Here is a 15,549-nt window from a genome sequence, read left to right as displayed (position 1 = left end):
TTCCAAGGCACTTCCTGTTTTTCTGTTGTGAAAATGTTTAATTACTCTTCTCTTAGGCTTTAAGGGGTTGCACGGGTACGCCTCATTTAGGGGAATTATTGTAATAGAGTAGCTTACTGCGTTTAATATTACTGCACTGACACTGGGCTGCCTGCAAAGCGGGAAAAGCTATGCCCTTGGAGGCACTGAGAAATCTGAAGCAGCACTGCTGGAGGAAGGAATGCTCATGGTGTGGTGTACCATCATTTTGGGCATTCTTTCAATAAAAATATAAAGGTAAGCTTTGAATTATGTACTTACAACATGATTGTTTCTACTTCTCCTGATGGTAGTGAGCGCCTTGCTATGAACAAACAAGCTTTAGAATTGTTAGCACTGCTTGAAAATTAATCATCATATTTTTTTTGTTCAGCATGTACGTTAGTAAGACGTTACAACTGCTAGAAACTCTTATTAAAAACTTCCCTTTGCTGCATGTTACTCTTTACTTAGTGTGACTGTTATAATATTGGGGCATATTTTTTTACTATAGTGCAGGCTCACAACGCTCTCTGAGTTGTCGGGTATGAATTTCTTGGTGATGGGTTAATCCACAGGCAGGTGCTACTTTGGGGAAATGTTTTGTGACCCTTGGCCCACATTGCTGTCTGCCCAAAGTGTTTGTTCTGCATCTGTTGCTGAACTTATATTAACCACTGTGGTTCCATACTTTCCTTCTTTGCGAGCCTTCGGCTCCTCTAAATACAAACCTTGTTTAAATGCGTGGATCAAGGATAGGCCCCCACAAGGACCCTCATACATAAGGGGCGATGATGTGCCAACTTTGGCGATGGGGAACCAGGTACGACACTCGGCGTCGGCTCAGCATCCTTCGATTATGATTTTGTGCAAATCACTTAATCTCCCTGTGCCTACCAAAAAAAAGCATTTGCAATGTAATAGGTCTCGCGTTTACGAGAGTTTGAGCTATTGGCATTGTAAATGGCAATGCCTTTTACTTATGGGTTTTGAACACCTGCAAGCAGTGCGTAAACATGCACTTCGTACTTATAGTGGTTGCTTATGAGAAGCAAGGCTGGAAGTAAAATAGGCACCGTTATTGCCAGCCTTGCTTCATGCATGTAATGACTATGAACCGCTTGCAGTTTTTCAAAGCACATAAACAGAAGGCATTGTCATTTACAATGTCAATAGCTCAAACTCTCTCAAATGCGAGACCTATTGCATTGCAAATGCTTGTTACATTTACATTTATTTTCTTGTCTGTATTTATTTTTAAATTTGAATAAAAACAGAAAATGGGTTGCTTTTTGAGTAATTCTAAATACTGTCTGCCATGACCGCCAGGCCAATAGCTATGTGGATTAATAGGTAAGGGGGCTAAAAAAGAAAGTAATTTTAGTAAAGAGGCTTTAACAGCAGTAGATATGCACAAGGTTGTTACTAAAATGTGCATATTTTCTTATAAAAGTATTATTTTATCTTCTGTGGGGGTTTACAGCATTGAAACCTGGTAGGCATTCAAGCATTAGTGCATATTTACCAGTTAAATAAATGTGGAAACATACTAATTTCAGCTTCATTTTTCCAGAAAACTCAAAATTAAAATGGATAAATGCAGATAAAATAAGCAAAAAAGAAATATGGATAAATACAGACTGAAAAGTAAAAAAAAAAATATCATAAAACCAGGAGCCCTAATCATTATTAATGCCAAAACATGAACAGGAAGGGGGTTATAGAAATTAATTGTTGATCACAAACTAAGAGCAGCAGTTCAGAAAGGGTGGTACAAACAGGTTCCTGGAAATTCAAGAAATGTCAAAAAAAGTAGCATTACCTTTTCCTCTCTCTGGGCTTCCTAATTACATGAGGCCTCCCGCACTTACTCCCTCTAATGTAATAAAAGCCCCTCTCCCCCTACTAACTTACTGTTCTTTTTTGTCTTCCCCACGATGGGCAGATGCGGGGCACCCGCTCCTGCATCCATTATAAGGCCAGTGTCGCCTCTTCAAGGATGGGGGCCGGGGGACTGGAGACAGCTTCTGGCAGGGGCCACAACAGCAACTGAGATTTACTGTGTGTCCTCCTGCAGCGCCTGTGCTCTGGAGAATACTTGTGGGTTTGGCGGCTTGGATCGCTGCGGAATTGCCTGGATGGAGAGAACAATGCTGCTCCAAGGAAATACAGGCAAGGACAAATACTGGGGATAGCTGTGCTCGCCAAGGAGTGACAGACAAGCTCTGTGGCTGGGAGACGGTGCAGTCTATACAGGTTCAGTAACACTAGGACCTTCTGACGAATGTGTGACTAAAGAGGACATCATCCCCTCCCAGACCAGGGAGCTGGTATCCCCTAAATTAGGGTGGAATATACCTACGTCCAGGTAGGATTCACCTAGGCTCTTTGGTTTTTACTGTATTTTGCATTTGGTGATTAGGTCAATCAGCTAGACATCCTTAGCTCTGAAGAATGCCCAAGGCCGTTATAGGCTAATTATAGGTGCAGGAACATGCTGGGTTAAGGAGATGGTTTGAGCCATTGCTCTAATTTGCCAACTCATTCTTGTTTTAAGATATACCAGAGGTCCCCAAAATTAAAAGGTTATTTACCTGGGCACCCCAAGGTATTTTTAAATTTGTCTGTATTGTGCCATTTGTAGATCTTCATCTAAGAACTCCCTCCTGCGTTAGAGTTCACCAGGAGGTTGAGTCCGCCATCGTAACATTATCCTACCAGGGTCGAGAGAGGTTGCTGATGAGGAACATGACACAAATTGCGTGTGAGGATTCCTCTACCAAAAGATTGGTATTCCAAATGTCCCGACAAAATTCTTCTGATGTCCAAGTAGGGATCAGACTTGAATTTCCAAATCGGAAAAAGGTCCCTCTTTTCCTTTTTGAGCTTTGGTACCTTTTTGTTCTAGTGTTTTGGCTAGGGAGGATGTACAGCGGCCTCACCTTTCCCTCTCCATTTGAGTGTTAACATCCCATTGGTTTCTATCTCAAAGAAATCAGAGTTGATTCCAGCACTGGATTGTGTCTTCATCGAAGCCCGGTTTCACAAAAACATCGGGGTGGTGACTCTTCCAGACAGCAGGTTGGAGAACATTCAGTCCTATATTCTGGACCTCTGTAGCTCTCTTTCTCCAATGATTTCATACTGGTTGAAAGTACAGAGGGATCTGGCAGCCACTGTCTTTTTGGTTCCTTTGCTAGATTCCTTCTGAGCGTCCTAGTTCATTTCCTGCTTCAGGCATGGGATCCATTTCCTGCTTCAGGCCTGGGATCCTGGCTTGCAGGATAAGTCTCTCCATCTTTTTGTGTCACGGTTTGTGGTGCAAAATCTAGCTTGGTGGTTGGATCCGTTGCCTCTACTGAAGGAGTGTCTTCATGTCCTCCCCTTCCGGTACCCCAAGGTATTTTAGATAAGAGTAATAGTACCACAGATGCGGGCATGAAGGGATAGGGCGCTTGGATGGCTTCATATCAGGTGCAGGGCCTGTGGACATCCTCTCAGTGTGTCAGCTCGGCGAACTGGAGGGAACTTGAAGCAATTCGCTTTGGCCCTCCTGGTCTTCTCTCCATGGATTCAGAACAGGGCTGTTCTCGTCAGGATGGACAATACAACTGCTAAATTGTACATCAACCGGCAGGTGCCAAAAAAGGTGCGGTCCCTATCCCTCATTTCGGATCACATTTTTTTCAGACACAGTTTCATCTTGGGTCTCTAACTGCCATTTATATTCGGGTCTTCTAAAATCGCAGGCAGATGTGTTGAGCAGAGTGATCCCCTTCTCTCACAACTTTTGTCTCGGCCCTAGTCTGTTCAGCCAGATTTGTCAGAGGTGGGAGTGTCCATTGGTGGATCTATTTGCGGATGCTTGAAACACTCCACTTCCTCTCTTTTGGTCCAGGATAAGGGAGCGGTCAGCCTGCGGGACAGATGCCCTGTCCTGTCCTTAGCCTCAGGGTCTTCGGTTTGCTTTCAGTTTGGACCAGAAGTTTCTGCTCAGAGATAGGGTGCACAGGTAGTCCTGGTTGCTACAGCATGGGGCGGCTCATCTTGGTTTCCTCTTCTGGTGATGATGGAGAGGGACAGGGAGTGGCTGCTACCTACGAGTCCTCCTTTTCTGTGCTCCTCAGTCCTTAAAGAGTCGTCACTGGTTCGTCTGACATTGTCGGTTTATCGTCTGATCGGTCAGGAATGATGGCTCTGGGTTGTTCTGTTTCAGTTTCTACTTCTAATCTTCCACTAGGTCCTTCTGTGCTAGACACTGGGTTTCCTTTGCGAAGTAGCCTGGGAAACAACAGATTGGAACTATCTGCTGCTCTTTCCCAGATCCTTTGGTTTCTGCAAGCCAGGTTCTCTTTGTGGCTGTGTTCTTCCATGCTGAAGCTCTAAAGTGTCGCAATCAGGGCTTTTAAGGTTCCTTGGGGTACTCTGGTGGATTCCCTGTGTTTGGTTCAGAAGAGGTTTAAAGGTTTTTCCAACATGCGTCCTATACGTTCACCTGTGCCTCCTTCCTGTGATTTGCCTATGGTCGTGCAGACTCTTTGTTACTCAACTTTTGAGACTTTCTTCGATTTAACTCTGGTTTCTTACCCTGAAAGTCTTTTTTTCTGGTGGCCATTACTTTAGATAGGAGACTAGGTGAACTATGATCTCTTTTCTGTAGAGCTCCCTTTCTGCGGATCTTTGACGTTCAGTTGTCCTGGGACCAGAGTTTATTCCCAAGGTCAATTCTGTCTTTCCTTGCCAGCAGAAGGTCATTCTGCCAATCTTTTCGTCCCGATTCTCAGTCACCTGAGGAAGTTAGTCTTTGTTCCCTGGTAGTTCGGAGGGCTGTTTGGATTTATTCAGAGAGGATGGAGAACTTCCGTCAGAGTTCCTCTCTGTGAATTTTGGGCATGCCAGGAAGGTTTCAAGCCTACCACACAGATTGTGAGCAGATGAGCTTGTTCTACTATTGCCTTGGCTTATTACCAGTTTGGTGCCCAGTATTGGTTAGAGGTTCAGGGCAGGTCAACTGGGGGCTTAACAGGCTTGTTTGGCTGAATAACAAAGGGCATCTCTGGATAAAATTTGTGGGGCAGTCACTTGGGGGATTCGTTCTACATTTATTAAACAATACAGCGTCATTCAAGGTCCTGCGGTGTAAGATCTCTTTGGTTCAAAAGTATTGTCTGCAGTGGTGTAACCAAGGTTTTTTTTTCTTTCTATAATAAAGTTTGTTTCTCAATTTCTTTAGTTGTCCTGCCTTTGTTTATAGCTTGGGTACATCTCATGTAGTTAGGAAGTCAAGCGAGAGAGAGAAGGTAAACCTACGATACTTACAGGTAATTGCATTACTCTCAGTCCTTCTTCTGCTTGGCTTCCTAATGCCCTCCATCCCGCCCTCTGAGTCCACACCAACTAGCTTCGGTGGAGCTAGCCGATGATATAGGAGGAAAGGGGGGGGCTTTTATAAGATTAGAGTGTGTGTTGTGGAGGCACGGGAGGCCTCATGTAGTTAGGAAACCAAGCAAGCTAAGGACTCAGAGTAATGCAATTACCAGTAAGTAATCGAAGCAAGACTTGGTCAATGTTGACCAGCTACGACAGTGATCAAACCAATACCAACATGTCCACTGGTTAGGGTGAGATTGCATCCTTAAACTACCAGTCACTCCTTCAGCATTTGTTTCCCTCACAGTTGCAAGAGCATCATACAAAGCAATACATGGTTTCAAAATATTCATTTCAAACCACAGCCACTCCCAAAATTGCAGTGATTTAGTCTGAGTAAGCAGCATATATCCAACAGGTTTTTCAGGTCCGTCGCCATCACCTCTACTAATTATTATACTTTTAGTAGTACCTTTAGACCGCCACCAGCTAACTCAGAAGGCAAAACAATTGCAAGCTCAGGACTGCAGAGTGTTTTCATATTGAGTAGCTATGTCTAGTGATTCTCACACCATGTCTTCCTTCCCAAATACCTTTATCGTACAGCATCATCTTTCACTAATCGTTATTTTGGAAGATATGTCCAAAGCCCCTCCCTCTGCACCTTACTCTCCTAAGATTTGCAGAGTTTTATTTAGTGCTTTGCTTGCGGTCCTAATTTAGCAGATCTGGTCTGGTGCCCCTTATTCTTGACACACTGCTGGTGCACCATACAACGCATTTGTGCACCAAGGGCCAATATTACCATGATATCTCAAGGATAGCTTGCACCAATCAACGAAAGCCCAGAAGTGGGGGCATTCCCACATAACCACTTACCTGGAAAAAGCTTTTCTAGACCAGTGAAATCACTTTTCATTACAAAGGCCTCCTGACGCAAGAGCATACCTTTTGAGATGCACTTCTAGAAAGTATGTTTACATTCTTATGCACAGAGAGTTCTTCATCGGCGCCTTCTTGTGCTTTCCATTCACACCTATAATTACATATTGCATAATGTTATTATTTTGGCACCACCAGAACCAAAAAGCTATCAATTCTGCACCCACCTATCACTCCTTAACTGAAAGGGTGCAACCAAAAGGAGTTCAAAATTAGGTATTTTTTTAATGAAAAGTATAACTTTATTCTATTCTTTTGATAATTTTTCAATTGATTATTATTATTTTTTAAATAGTTAAATAGATATAGAAAAGATTTTCACATTATTCAAAATGTCAAATGCATTACATTATATTATTTACAAAATACTTGTCACCAACATAACTTGGAACACAAAAAGTAGATGCATATGATGATGGCTAGCGGCAGAATATGAACTACGCGCGTTTCGGCACTGCTGCCTTCATCAGGACACCGTCTTTTAGCATCACTAACAAGATACCCGCCATATTATCAATCTAATATCATTCAATTCAGATTGACAATGGCTAGTAACATTAGACGTGGAAAGTCTTAACAGCAACATCCCTAGTGACGGGGCAATTCAAGCAGTTGATTGGTTCATACACCTTATGGACATTGATTGTAATGTAAATTTCATCTTAGACTGTCTACACATAGTCCTAGAAGAAAACATCTTTATATTTCGCAATGACCTATACAAACAGGTCAAAGGTGTCAGTATGGGCACTTCTTGCGCCCCCACTATTGCGAATATTTATGTAGCGTATTTCGAAAGTAAATTCATCTATAACGAAATAGCGCCCTTTTATGAGATAGTTTTGCACTGGGCACGCTATATAGATGATATCTTTTTAATATGGGATGACAACACAGAAAAACTAGATGAATTTGTGTCTTGGCTGAACCTATGTGATCCAAATCTACGATTTACATCCAAAGTTGATAATCAAAAAATCGATTTTTTTCAGACATCTGGATCAAGCATGAGAATGGGCAATAAATGGCAGACCTTTTTGTCAAAAAGAGTGCACTGAATACACTCCTTCATTATACCAGTTTCCATCCCACCACACAGAAAGACAGTATCCCCTTTGGGGAGTTTCTTCGTCTCCGAAGAAACTGCACCAAATTGGAAAACTTTGACCAAAGAGTTGAGAAAATGACAATCACATTTCTTGAAAGGGGATACCCACGAAGATTGGTAAGACAAACTTATAAAACAGCAAGATTTTACGATCGCCAACACCTGCTAGAAAACATGAACACCAAACAAAATCAGAAATTGGTTTTTGTGACACGTCATTCAGTTATGAATGAACCGATTCGCCAAATAATTTTCTCCAATTGGCATTTACTGAATATCAATAATGCATTTATAACTTCTCTGGAGAAACCATTATTTGCGTACCGAAAAAACAAGAACCTCAAAGACATTGTAGTTAGATCGCGCATGACAGGAAATCCTAAAGAGCCAACACAGAGAAGTGTTGAGAACATGCAACCTATAGTAGGGAACTATCAATGTGGCTCTTGTAAAAGTTGCCCCATGGCTTTGGTCACAAAAGAAATGGAATTCAATGGACACAAAATAATATCTAAGGATATCACTAACTGCAAATCAAAGAATAGAATATATCTCCTGATCTGCCTGTGCGCAAAAGGCTATGTAGGGGAAACCTCACGTAGTTTTAGCGTCAGACTAACAGAACATAGATCAGCCATAAGGACTCAAAAAACATCATCTCCTTTAGTCTCACATTTTTTAACTGAAGGTCATACAGAAAATGATATAGTCTGGTTTATACTGGAAAAGATCAAAACCAAGAAAGGCATACGTTCTGACATTGTGAGAAGAAAACGATAAGTATTCTGGATATTCTTATTAGATACAGTAACTAAAGGACTTAATCTCGAAATTCCGTGGGAAAATGCCATAATGTAATATGAAATCTGATGTTATTCCCAATCATAAATGAAATAATGAGATGGTATCACCTCTTAACCCATTTCCGATCTGGTTTTCAAGTACTCCAAAAAATAATTCAAAATGGTATAGCAGACATACTTCTCTAACTAACTACTGTCTTTGCAAAGAATACTAAGCATTTTTTGAAAATCCATGGTGTATATATATATATATATATATATATATATATATATATATATATATAAAAAATCATATATATTTCAGACGGAAAATATCCCCTTTGCAAAAATGGACCAGTATCTCACTAAAATTATACGGGAAGGATTTTTATCTAATATAAAGTGTAATAACAAGTTCGACCAATATGGCACCATCCCTTTTAGTCCATCCTTTATCTTCGTGATCAAATAACCCCATGATCATATGAGAGTTTGCCTTTCATTTTTATGCCCTAAGAATTACATCTCATTAAAATGATATCGGAAAGGATTTTGTCTAAGATATAGTGTAATAACAAGTTCGACCAAAATGGCAACCATACGTGTTAACCCATCCTTTATCTTCATGATCAAATAACCCTATGATCATATGAGAGTACGCTTTTTATCTTCATGCCCTAAGAATTACACAATCACGGGGTTAAGTTTATAGGAATTAAAATAAATGCGGGAAACCTGGAAAATATTCCCATTATAATAATGGACCAATATCTCACCAAAATGATACGGGAAGGATACTTGTTTAATATAAAATGTAACTACCAGTTCGACCAAGATGGCAACCATGCATGTTAGTCCACCCTTTATCTTTATGACCAAATAACCCCATGATCATATGAGAGTCCGCTTTTCATCTTTATGCCCTAAGAATTATACAATCACGTGGTTAAGTTCAAATTAAATAAAAAAACGCGGGCAATATGACTTCCGCTGATGGCGGTTTTCGAATGCATGATATGCGAAGATAAACAAACTGACATGGTAAGCCACATGAAAATTGGATTAATAACCATTACAATAGAATGCACAAGGATATCCGTTTAGGACTTTTGCATTATGAATTCTTATAAAGCAGACTAAATTACGCCCATTTATCGGCAACTCAGTGTGTTATTTTTAAATTACATTTGAGAAAATGAAAGCTGTTCGATAAAGCGCTGCTATCATCTAATTGAAGCCAAGGCCTAACCCACGGTAAGCCAAGCTCACGCAAAGGATAAAACAATATCTTTGTATGAAGCACTCTATTAAAATGTTCAAATCGTTGTAAACTACTCGATTTAAAAAAGCGCTATATTTTTGGTTGTATATATATATCCTATATGGTCATTTGCAAACAATTCCACCTGTTGGCGGATCATCGATACACCGCTAGGCGTCCCAATACTAATCGCCAAGATCCGTTCAGTCACTTATCGCTAACTAAACTTTGTTGGAAGCCAAATCAAGTGATATCATACGACAATTGCCACTCATAAACTTCAGGTACAAAATACAATTGTGTTTCACTTAGATAAACTATAAATGAATCTAGCAAGGCATTTTTAATCAACGAGTGTTCTTTAATATTTGTTCCTTTAGACTAAATAAATCTATCCATTGGACTAAACTGAAGTCACTCCAAATAGATGAGACAGTCGAGAAATCAGCCAATAATACATATTTTTTTTTAAAAAGTAAGTATCTACTCAAGGATGCATTGTAATTTCACAAGTGTTAGACCTGTTCAAGTATAGATCATGGATACATTTGTTATAATCTTTTTCAGTATCGAGTACCCAGCTGTACCTCGATTATTCAGCATATACGCCATTCCACTTTTTGTCCGCTATCATTACTAGAACATTTCAAATACGAAACAGATTGTGAGTATATTACCGTTGCCATGTGAATTTGATATTTGGGGCAATGGTTAACTAGGTAATATAAGAAATGTTATATATATATATATATATATATATATATATATATATATATATATATATGGTATGGTCTCGTAAAAGTCAACAGCGTTATGATCTATACTGTACAACAAAGATAAGATCAAGTGTAGATCCTATTTACTCAACCCCCTATAAAACACCATTCTGGAACTGTCAATTAGTTAGTCTTTCTACTTTAGCTTTTTTCTTATTCTTAATTTCTACCTTTTATCTTTCAATCTTTTTTATACTTTCTGGTACCCTAATCTATGGGTGTATGTATATATATCTACATACATCTTTCTCTACTCATCTCTTTAGGTCTTTATTATTAATATTTTTTTAATTTTTCTATTAATCCGACTCTGTGGAAGAAAATCTACAAACAAGGTAGAATTTAGCAATAACTTTATAGATTTATGTAAATATATGTACAGTTGGTTTGGATACAATTAGGATTCTGTTTCTACAGTATCAATGTGTAAATATGTATATACCAATGAAATATTGGATTGTGTTTTAGAAAAATGAAAATATTTTATGTCTCACTACATATATTGTTTATTAAGTTTCTTTCCCCTTAACCACTATATGTTTTTTAATAAACTATGAGAATATAGCAACAATGCTGGCTGTAGACAAAAATGTTGAAAACATATCTATGAAAAAGAATGAGAGAAAAAAAAAAAAGAAGAAAAAAAATAAGACTAGCCGGCATAAGATAAATTTGACCAAATCAATCACGTTTACCTGATAAAATTGTACATAGTAGAATCTTTTTGGGTGTTCAAAAGAGTCTGCTAATATATAATAAGCAATTGTTTTGTTTCTCTTTTGTTAGTGATGCTAAAATACGGTGTCCTGATGAAGGCAGCAGTGCCGAAACGGGCGTAGTTCATATTCTGCCGCTAGCCATCATCATATGCATCTACTTTTTGTGTTCCAAGTTATGTTGGTGACAAGTAATTGTAAATAATATAATGTAATGCATTTGACATTTTGAATAATGTGAAAATCTTTTCTATATCTATTTAACTATTTAAAAATAATAATAATAATCAATTCAAAAATTATCAAAAGAATAGAATAAAGTTATACTTTTCATTAAAAAAATACCTAATTGTGGACTCATTTTGGTTGCACCCTTTCAGTTAAGTAGTATATTGTATGTTTGCTTATGTCTATTTTTCCAACTTGTGTTACTTCCCTACACATAGCAAACGCATTTGTTCAGTAGGGGTGCCTTTGTTTTCCAAAAACCCACCTATCACTCCCGCACCTAGCCCCACTTTCACCCGGCCTCTTCCTGCCCTCTTTCACGATCTTACACTGGGTTCTCTCCTGCACACACTCTTCCTCCTGCACTCTTTCACCCACACCCTGTCACTTCTGCACACTCAAACTGCCCAATCTTGCACCATCATATCCTACAGAAAATTCTCAAGGGATATTAAAACCGGTACCCGTTAAGCTTCTTCCACGTGTTCAGCTCTGCAATACACAACTAGTCATAGGCGACAATTTATAAGGGATTGTGGGAGCCCACCAATCATTTTTAACAATGCCAAAGGGCTGGACAGAGACCTCTAACGTTTCACATTGTTTACTGGCTGAACATGCAGGATGCTCTGGCATTGCTAAGCGTCTGCTTTCAGAAAGATAAGCCACAAAGTGATCAACATTTGTAATGGGGATTGAGGTGGAGTGTTCGAGTCACGTAAGATTGCAATGTAAACAGATCTCTCATTTCTCATACTTTTAGTACCCACACATTATTTTATTGAAGGTATAACGTTTACTTCATATGTTGAAAAACTGTCCAAAGCAAAAACACCCATTTTTATTTTTGACTTATTCATAATGTAACGTTCTCAAAACATGGAAAATAAACAACCGATGCGAATTAGCAAGATAAATGTTCTTTTCACGTTTCCATTTAGGTTTATATCTAGTTTACTTTTTATAGTGTACAAACAGAAGTCCTCTGTAGGGCACCAATAAAACATACGATCATAAACCTCCTATATCTCTGTATATAATTTATATATGAAAGTATGCATTGTAATTTGTACATCGTGGTTGGTGCTACACTAAACAACATTCGTGTTTATTGTTTCTGAGTTCATGTGATTTTTTTCATTCCCAGCTGCTTTCCTTGAAGCATCATAACTGCGAGTAAGGTGCTGCGGGCACGCTCGTCATCTATCTCTCCTCCCCGTTGAACTGTACATATGACCTGTGCCTCACCAACAACTAGTGGAGCCGTACTCCTACACACCCAGTACTCTCTTGGATCATGACCCCAGGCCCACCCACCAACACCAAACTCTACTATAGCCCGCAAAACGCTAGTGACCACTCAATCGCATTGCCGCACATTACAAGCTCCAGGACCCGTTGCCCCGTGTAGCTGAGCATTCTTGGGAGGCTTGTTGTGACAAGTCCCGGAGTTTAACAGTAAGTAAGTAGCCTCTCTCTCTCTCAAGCTCTTTGAAAGGACTTCAAACACCCCTCTAGCCTCGGTACCTCTTCTTGCCCCGTTAGGGTGTCTTCTCCAAATGCTGACAGCTGCTTCTAGTTCAAGCTCCCAAGGAACACTATACCCGGAAGCAGCTCCCTTCGGACCTCGCCCAGCCCCGCGCGAGCGTCATCTGCAGCGTCAGAGGCGGGTGCGCTGCGCATCACAAGGAGCGATCAACTCTCAGAAGCGGCCTTTCGTGTTAAGTGCGTCAGAAAACACAGACTTGACGGTCAAAGGGTCTATGAAGAGCTAGAGCGCTAACCTACTATCGAGAATGTGGCAGCGCTGGGCGCCATGCTGGTTAACAAGACAGCTTTTGAATAATGTATTTATTTATTCAATGCAATTTTATATATCGCGGACTTTACCCGAAGGTGTCAGAGCGCTGTACAATAGAACCGGCTACGTTACATAAGGTTACAATGTTACAAATTAGAACATTACAAAAATAAACTGGAGACTAGAAAAATTAGGGTAAGACCATAGAAGGCAAAAACACAATATCAAACACAGCAAGCTAAGGTGAGGAATGTACAAGAAAATATTACAAATTTACAATTATGAGCAAACATCCTAGAGGGGCCTGAGAATGAAAGTATTAGTTCTGAAAGTGTCTTTGGAAGAGAAGAGATTGAGGTCAACATTGAAGATCCGGGTTGGGGAGGTGGCACGAAGCAACGGAGGAAGCGAGTTCCAAATGCTCACCTCATGTTTGTCGTACATGTTATATTGTTATGGAGGCAAAGGTTCATGCCTTCAGTATGTTTTCTATTTCCTTGATATAGCGTCACTCCGCGTCACCATGGAATGTCCAGAATGTATTTAGGTGACGTCACTGTCATCTGCGTGACAGATGACAGCTGACTCCCGTGGTGACTGCCTGTTATTTCCGCTCCATGCGGGCCCTTATGTCTTTAATAAATATATTGTGAACAACACTTCTTCTCCTGTCGTGCTGTCACTCTACAATTGGCGACGAGGACTGGTTTCACATGGGCCTGCAGTTATAACTTCGGTGGATCGGCAAGTTTGATTAAGAAGCTTGTGACCGGACCAAGGAGCACTAAGATTTGTACTGAGTGAGTACACTGCGGGATGAGGCAAGCGCTGATTAAGTAAAGAACTTTTGAGAAGAAATTATTAAAGCGAATGGTATTAGCAGCGCGTAAAATAAATGAGGAGATTCTAAGGAAAAAAAAAATCCAGTAAATGAGGAGAATTAAAAGAAATAAGCAAACCAAGTGAATGGATAAGCAAATCGACTGAAAAAGTGACTTAAAATAGATGCTGTTGTTCGCCGCTGTACCTGTGAAAGCATCGTGTAAGAGTCTTTGGCAGGCGCTTTGTTAGCAACGCAACAGCTGAGGCGTCAGTCGATTTCCTCAGCAGCGCCGCGCGAAGCATGACGGGAGCGTAAGCCTATTGGTCCAAGGCAACGCGCGTCATAGTGCGTATACTGTGGCGGCCATCTTTGAAATTGACGTGACAGGAATCTAACGAGTGAAAACAAATCGGCGCTCGAAAAGTAAGCGTTGTGTGTTTGAATAGCGAAAGAGCTTCAAGAAAATCGCAAATAAACGCAAGTAAGCACAAGCAATTGTGGGCAAACTATACATAAAGAAAAGTAAATGCAGGTCCATCTGTGGCAAAAGAAAAAAAAAACGACTGTGAGGATAAGAATAATAAGAGCATATTTGGCATAAAATGGCAGAATGTAATAACATATGTGCACCTCCTCGGTTTCTAGATGAACCTGGTAAGCCCACAATGAAATGGAAAAAATGGGTGAGGGCTTTTGAAAATTACATCGTATCAATAGATGGGAAAGCCTTTGACGCAGAAAGGAAATGTTCTTTGTTGTTTGGACTGTTAGGTAAAGCGGGACAGGATATTTTTGACAGCCTGCCCGAATATGAGAGTCCACCTGGAACATTTGTACCGTTAAATGAATATCAGGAGGCATTGAAAAGGTTAGAAAGGCAGTTCGATGAGGAAAACAATATAATGGTGGCAAGGCATAAATTTGCCCAAAGGAAACAACAAGAAGGTGAAAGTGTAGAAGACTATGTTGCATGTCTAAGGGTTCTGGCAGTAGAATGCGAATATGAGGAGATGACAGATGTGTACATAAGGGATCAAATAGTTTTCTACTGCTATACTAAAAAGGTGCAGGAAAGACTGTTAGCGTGCAAAAGACCAACCTTACAGGAAGTCATAGACATTGCTAGGGGTATCGAAAGATCTCTAATTTCCACTAAAGAATTGTCTTCAACAACAAGTAACACTAATGTATTTTATTTACAGGAAAAGAGAAAAGTTGATGGTAAAGCAAGTGAAAAAGGTGTAAATGAAAGGAAGGTGGGAGGTAAGCAGTTGTGCTGTTTCAGGTGTGGATCAAATGAACACTTAGCTGATTTTAAAAATTGTCCTGCAATAGGCAAAAAGTGCATCAAATGTAAAAGATATGGTCATTATACCACCTTGTGTAAAACTAAAAGAATGAGTAATAACATGAGTATAAGTGCCGTAGGAAATTTTGATGAAGAAATGTGTGAGAATATAGTTTTATATGTAGAAATGGAGGATGGAAAGATAAAGGGTCATGTGAGTGACGTGAAAATCGGTAAGTTTGAACTAAAATTTACAGCAGATTCTAGGGCACCCATAACAACTATATCTGAAACTCTTTTTGAAGAAAAATGGAAAGGTGTACAACTAATAGAATCTGATGTAAACCCGAAAGCATTTGGGGAGAAGGATATAAATATGCTGGGATATTTCTTTGACACTGTAAGTTTCAAGGGAAGAGTAATTGAAACAAAGATT

General features: G+C 39.8%; 1 protein-coding gene across 3 annotated transcripts in view; it reads right to left on the bottom strand.

Annotated features, from left to right (window-relative positions):
- ATG4D (autophagy related 4D cysteine peptidase) overlaps window positions 1-12,930 on the bottom strand; it is a 154,601-nt gene extending 141,671 nt beyond the window's left edge. Inside the window, exons 1-2 of one of the 3 annotated variants that reach the window (XM_086959070.1) lie at window positions 12,729-12,930; window positions 6,337-6,424 (exon numbers count right to left, since the gene is read on the bottom strand). The gene's annotated coding sequence lies outside the window, so the exon portion shown is untranslated. Of the gene's footprint in view, window positions 1-6,267; window positions 6,425-12,728 lie in introns of those variants that run through there. The other 2 variants (XM_086959071.1, XM_086959072.1) reach the window with 2 other exon arrangements.
- Between the last annotated feature and the right edge of the window lie 2,619 nt (window positions 12,931-15,549).

The sequence above is a fragment of the Lissotriton vulgaris genome, chromosome 1_1 (assembly GCF_964263255.1).
Source record: "Lissotriton vulgaris chromosome 1_1, aLisVul1.2, whole genome shotgun sequence".
In the NCBI taxonomy this organism is placed as follows: Eukaryota; Metazoa; Chordata; class Amphibia; order Caudata; family Salamandridae; genus Lissotriton; species Lissotriton vulgaris.
The sequence above is the reverse complement of the archived record's forward strand: the minus strand, read 5'-3'. Positions and strand labels throughout refer to the sequence as shown.